Consider the following 6,324-nt stretch of genomic DNA (forward strand, 5'->3'; position numbering starts at 1 on the left):
ACACACACACACACACACCATAGTGAATGCAACTCCAAAAAACTGTCTGGAAATTTAAATGACATTGCATGCAACAGTAACAGCGTGCCATCTTCTCTCACAGTGCAGGGATGTCTGCCTTACAGTGCACCAATCTGAATCTATGGATGGAAAAACTGATGAAGATGGGAGTTTATAGTCCCGTGAGCGTTTATGTATCGGTGTAAGAGAGGCGTGTGCTCTTGTGCAAGATGTAGCTACTCACCTTTTCTTTCTGGTAGGCTGTGGTAAAGTATGTCCTGATAACCAAGTCTTTTTTTCTTCACACTCACCCAGAGTGACACAAACTAACACACTGCCTCAGTCCCAAAACTTTTTGCTCTCTCCCGGTAGATCTACACTTCCACTGATCCGTCCCTCCCTCCGTCTCTCGCTCTCTCCCTCTCTCTCTTTCTGTTAGACTTCCTGGGCTGCTGTTTATGCTCCAATCAGGCCTTCCAAGAAACTACCGCTGCCCCTCCGCCCACCTACTCTCTCTGAGCCAGCAGCGATTGTTTGGCAGGGGCTTGTCACATGTAGACGCCTGTCTATGTATGTGTGTGTTCCCTCATGACTAAGGTTTTTTTAACCTCTTGCCACTATCTGGAGCTGGGCTCTCCTCAGTCACGAGAAGAAGAGTTTGGGAGACGCAAACTATGAGCTAAAAGAGCGAAGTTGGAGGGAGGATAGGATAGGAAGGAAAATGCACAGTGGGGGCTGCCAGCTTCAGTCTTACTGAGACAAATACACTTTTTCAGGCATGGGTAAAAAGGGGGTTGGCTGTGTTGACTGAGAGCTTGGGGGCGTGTCTGGAACTTTCTCTCCAAATCCAACAGCTTGTTGTTATAAACCGCAATGAGGCTCAGCCCGTCACAGACCTCAAAGCTTGGTCTCCACAGCAAGTTCCCTTTACCATAGCCTGCCAAAGGTTTTCAGTGTACTGTATGCGCTCTCACGGTGCCAACCTCCAATTCACAGTTTCACTATAGCTGCCCAGCCCCATGCATCCCCAGCTCTTTCCAGCCTCTGAGTGAAATAAGAAACAGTAGAGGTGTGATGTGTGTGTGTGTGTGTGTGGGGGGGGGGGGGGGGGGGGGGGTGCAGAGCAGTGAGGTGAAAGGTGATGTGTGGGAGGGGACAGGTTGACAGCAGCACACTGAGCTTTTGTTGGCGCTGTTAACAGTTCTATCATCACAAGATGGTAACACCATGCGGGGTGTGGAAGTCCTTAGACAACTCAGGCACCGCGCAAGCACTTCGACTTTGTACCTCTTATAATCTGCTATTAAGGTAAAACTTTGCACTGGAATAAAAAGAAAGCATTTCATTCAGAGGATAAACATTACGATTTCTGGATTATGAGACAAACATAGATGATCTAAACCACTTTGTATGATGGTAAAATGAAAAATCACAGCACTGCAATGGGGAAAATAATAAACCAAACTACCGTAAGTTTGGCAGATTAAAGCGGATTCTGCTCAGAGGTGTTTACATAGATCGTTTCAACAATAAGGCTACTGTAGCTCCGCAATTTTCTTTCAAATACATTTGTTCCAGCTAGGCATGCGAGTCTTTTTAGAGTTCAGCCGCATGGGTAGATTGGGGGGTGCCTCTGTGCCAAGTCGAATTCAGGAAACATTCATCTTGTTGTTTAGTCTGGGCACCATGTGCTGGAGCAGGGAGCCTGCTCTCCTTCACGGACCCCTCCTCTTCTGAACACAAGCACAAAAACCCCCACACTGACAGATATGATCCGGACAATCACAACTGCGGCTCATTGTTTAGGGGCTCAGATGCACAAAACAGCAAAACTTCAAAGCAGCAGTTAGTACAAAAACAGCATGAAAAGATCAAATGTGCTCAGTCACTCCCTCGGCAGCTCAGGTGTGCCGGCATGTAGGCTTTGTACGTCAGCATTTATTTCTCCTGCTTTTATCACATAATAAAGACAGAGAAAGAGCTTTTGACTCTGTGCACGATAACAGAAAGCAGGTGCAGTGATGTCTATACAGTGCCGTACTTGGATGGGTGTGTACACATATGTAACTGTATGCCCATGTACTCATGAACATGTTTCTGGACTTGTGTTGCCATAAGAAAGTGGAAATACTTCTTCCTTACTCTCTTCCTGCATGCACATTATAAACAGGGCCCACTCTGACTAATCCTCTAGCACTAAATCCTTCCAGTGCTGAAAAGACATTCAGAAAAATAGAAGTGGAAGCAAAATAAATCAAAACATTCGGGATTTAACGGCAAAGAAGCAGGTGAGGATTACACCTGAGGCTATTCAGCCTGGCGGCTCAGCCTGTGCCAGTCTGCCACCAAGGAGCCGAACCTGCAGTCACCCAGTGAATGAGCCACCTGTGTGCCTTGGAAGAGGCTGAACTCAGCCGTGCTCGTGTAAAGCAAAGAGAGTGAAATGACAAGCCGTTCGCTTTCAGCAGCACAAATGAAGATTCGGGAAAGGAGGCTCGCAAGCTAACTTTTTTTTCCTCTTTAGGCCAACGTGCTTAACAATCTAAAGATGAGTCACATGAAGAAAAAGAACTGGATACACTGTGTCACCTCCTTTTATCTGAAAAGGACAGCTTGTCATGTGACCTTTGCTTTAAGCCAGCTGATCCATTGCTGCTGGATGTGTTAAACAAGGCTGATACAAGGACTGCAATGTAATGCAAAAAACCAAAAAATTTGAAACCTACTGGTGACACTGACATCTATGATTTTAATGTACTTTTTTTGTTTTTTCTCTTCTAACATTTAAGCAGCGTTAACAATGAATAAACTCTCAGCCTTTTTAATTGTTATTGATGTATTTAGCAACTGTTTTTCCATGAAGTTGAGTCTATAAGTGGCACAGATGGAACAGTCAGTATATAAACTAAAATAATACACCTGTTTATATCTGTTTTTACAGTCAGAGGTATTGTTGCTGAGTTCTTTTTACTTAAAAACTCTGAACTCAAAGTGACAGTTTTTGTTGGCTCTTATTTTTGGTTTTAGTTTGCAGGGAATCTTTCAAACTGATACAGAGCGCATAACAAAAACAGCAAAAAAAGGAGGCACCAAAGGCCTTGGCTGCCTTCCACCCAGATCCCACTCTACCCTGTGGACCGAGCTGCCTTTTACATATATTTAGCCTGAAATCATCTAAAGCCCCGTTGAGCTGCTGCTCTGTATTTTAAAGCCACTTTCATAATCTTCCACAGGGAGGCTTCAGAGCTGAGCTTATGGCAACAATGGAGCCACTGGACGAGTGTGATCTCTGAGTCAGCATCGGATACCCTGAGAGGAGTCTTATTGAAGTTTAGGCTCACTGCCCTTCAGGTTTGAGGGACTGTCTGAAGATGATGAGCTATCATTATGTAAACAATGCACAGTACCGTGCATCACAACCTGTGTTTAACCCATCACAAACACACATCTGAGCCTCCAGAGACCCTACCAGTCAAGCCCATAATTTGATGTAGCAGCCCGATGAATCTGCTGCCATTATGCATTTCCGGGGAGGAGATCTTAAACGGCTATTGATTAAATAAATTAATAAGAGCCTGAAATAATGAGAATGCGAAGTGAGAGGTGTGAGATCACAGCTTGGCCGGAGAAGTGAATGTGGCACTATGAGGCCAGTCTGATTGTCCTGTGGCCCACTGCAACAGTGACAGAAAGGAACAATGAGACATAACTCACCCAGGAAACATAGCACAAAGGGTCAGAGGGGTCACATGACTCTGTTTCTGTTTGTCTGTCCTTGAGTCACACGTGCATAAATGAATTAAAGTGGCAGCACCGGAAATTATATTCTACAGAGAGCATTATGTGCATCATTCTGTGGTGAAGACTGGCCAGCACTGATCTGTCAGAGTCAAAACTCAGAAGCAAAGAACAAGACAACCAGAGCGAGGCATCGAAGTCATTACAGATTAAGACAGGAAGCTACTTCAAAGTCAGCTAGCCTGCTAACGGTTTGAAAAACTGGCCTGTGATTTTAAGATCACAGCTCTGAATGTAAAACTGCACAGACATTTCAGTAAAGAAACTGGCTAATACAAAGTAAATTACATAAGTGGTTAATCAGGAAGTTTACAATTTTAGATTATTGAGAAGGGAGTGAGGGCAGCTATAATATATCTGTGGAGGTATGGAGATGTTCACGAGAGAGGCTAGCGAAAATTTTAACCTAAAGGTCGGAAGGAGCTTCACTGTGTGTTTGTGAATCTAGAGAAAACATATGATAGATAGGGTGCCAAAAGAGAATCTGTGGTACTGTATGTGGACATGTATGACGACAGTGAGCCAGTGGTGAGGTGTACAGTAGGAGTGACAGAGAGGATCATGGTATAGGTGGGACTATGCCAGAGATCAGCTCTGAACACCCTTCTTGTTTGCACTGGAGATGGACAGGTAGACAGATGAGATCAGGCAAGAGTCTCTGTGGACTGTGAGGTTCACAGATGACGTGGTGCGCTGTGAGAGCAGGGAGCAAGTGGAAAAGAGATGGAAGTATGCTCTGAAGAGAAGAGGAGTGAAAGTCAGGAGAAGAAGGTTGAGTAGTTTGGACACAAAGTTAGAGAGGCGAGGCTAGGATGGTTTGGACGTGCAGACGAAGAAGAGTGAATATATTGGACAAAGTATGTTGAACTGGGGCAGGAGGAAAAGATGGAGACCACAGAGAAGGTTGATGGATGTGAAAGAGGAAATGCCGAGGGTTGGTGTGGCAGAAGAGGATGCTAGGGATAGGATGAGACAGACGAAGTGTCATGGCACCTGGGTTGTTGACCCAGTGTTTGGGGTTTGGACTTTTTGTCATTGTTTAGTTTCTCGAGTCGGTTTCCATCTTAATTGTGAAAGTCTCTTGTCCTATGTGCGTTAGGTTTACTTTTGGTTACTCTGTTTCATTAGTTAGCCGTGTTCCCACCTGTTACCTATCCTGTTATTATCCTGTCTCTTTAAGAACTCAGTTGGTCTCTGTTTCCGGTCATGTTGTCGTAATTTCCTCGTGTGCATGCACTCTGTTTATTTCAATCGTTTATTAACCTAGCTCCAGTTAATAAAAACTGTGTCTTTCATTTGGGTCCTCTCTCTCCATTCCCAGACACCTGATCGTGACAGGAAGATCCTCTAAAGGGAGTAGCAGAAAGTAGGAGAAGACACAAGCAGTTCTCTCCTTCAGGAGCAAGCGTCAGAATGGCTTAAAAACTGCTTTACATGAGGAAAAAAAGAATCCAGAATAGAAAGAAAATCCATTTACAACCATGTGCAGTTGTAAAGAATTATGTTAATTTTTCACACCCTTTAAATCTTTACTGGTTGATACTCATAATGATAATGTCTTAGGTCTCAGCTTCTATCAGCATTAATATTGTAATTGTTAATATATCTTAAATCTTCTGTATATTATAAAAACAGCTCTTTCATCCCAACTTGGGCAAAAGATTAAATGCATGTTTTGGAAGTGGTTTCAATGTAACAGCTTGTAACGCCATAAAATACAGAAAAAAGGGTCCAATAAGAGCCGCCGGGCAAAGAGTATGACTAAAAACCACAATTTTTTTCAATTTAACAATTCACCCCATTTTCACTCGAGTCAAAGACTCCAGTGCTGTAGGGTGTAATTATGTGAGCAAAGTATTACAAATACAACACAAAGACACATTCATGTATTAAAGTGATTAACCAAACTCTGATTCAACACACCCCTGCCAAGTTTCAGCTTCTTCTTTTTTTTGCTGATTCTCGGCTTGTGGGCCAGTATAACAGAATCCTTATGGCTCGCTTCAAGACAGATTTGAAAAACTGTGAACCCGCTGTTTAAATCTACAATAACTCACGGCAAACAGCTGGATCCTCACTTTGATATACAAACACGTGTTCTTTATCAACCAAGCTGTTCATGCTTTAAAAAAAACTGTGAATAACCATCTTTGCCTGACAAAACATTGGTATTTTGAAAGTGGACTTAGGGATGCTTTTAAAGTCCATGTTATGTTCAAATGTTAGGCAGTGTTCGACCTTGCATACAACTCTGACTTTCACACAGTGCAGTTCGTTGTTTTGGCTACTGCAGCAACATTTTGACTACTAAAGCGCAGCGTAAGTGAAGCATGAAGCAACTGTCAGAATGACATAAGGGACGCTCAAAGATAAGGTAATGCCATTACCCTCTGGTCCTCCACAGACATCCGCTTTGTATCAAATTGCTATACCCATGAACCAACAGGTCTTAGTGAAAGTCTGCAGATCTGTTGGCCAATATTGAACCATATATCTCCATGTGTGCTGTTCAATTTCCACTGATAT

The 6,324-nt window shown here is 43.4% G+C and overlaps 1 protein-coding gene across 13 annotated transcripts in view; it reads right to left on the bottom strand.

Moving 5' to 3' along the window:
* The window catches only part of kiaa1217 (KIAA1217 ortholog), a 117,561-nt gene that overhangs the window by 66,048 nt on the left and 45,189 nt on the right, over positions 1-6,324 (bottom strand). The window contains exon 1 of one of the 13 annotated variants that reach the window (XM_005722759.1): positions 245-320. The exons of the other annotated variants lie outside the window; for them this stretch is intronic. The gene's annotated coding sequence lies outside the window, so the exon portion shown is untranslated. Of the gene's footprint in view, positions 1-244; positions 321-6,324 lie in introns of those variants that run through there. 13 annotated transcript variants of the gene reach the window in all.

This window comes from Pundamilia nyererei, unplaced genomic scaffold (genome assembly GCF_000239375.1).
Source record: "Pundamilia nyererei isolate P.nyererei 1_Seehausen unplaced genomic scaffold, PunNye1.0 scaffold00007, whole genome shotgun sequence".
NCBI lineage: Eukaryota > Metazoa > Chordata > Actinopteri > Cichliformes > Cichlidae > Pundamilia > Pundamilia nyererei.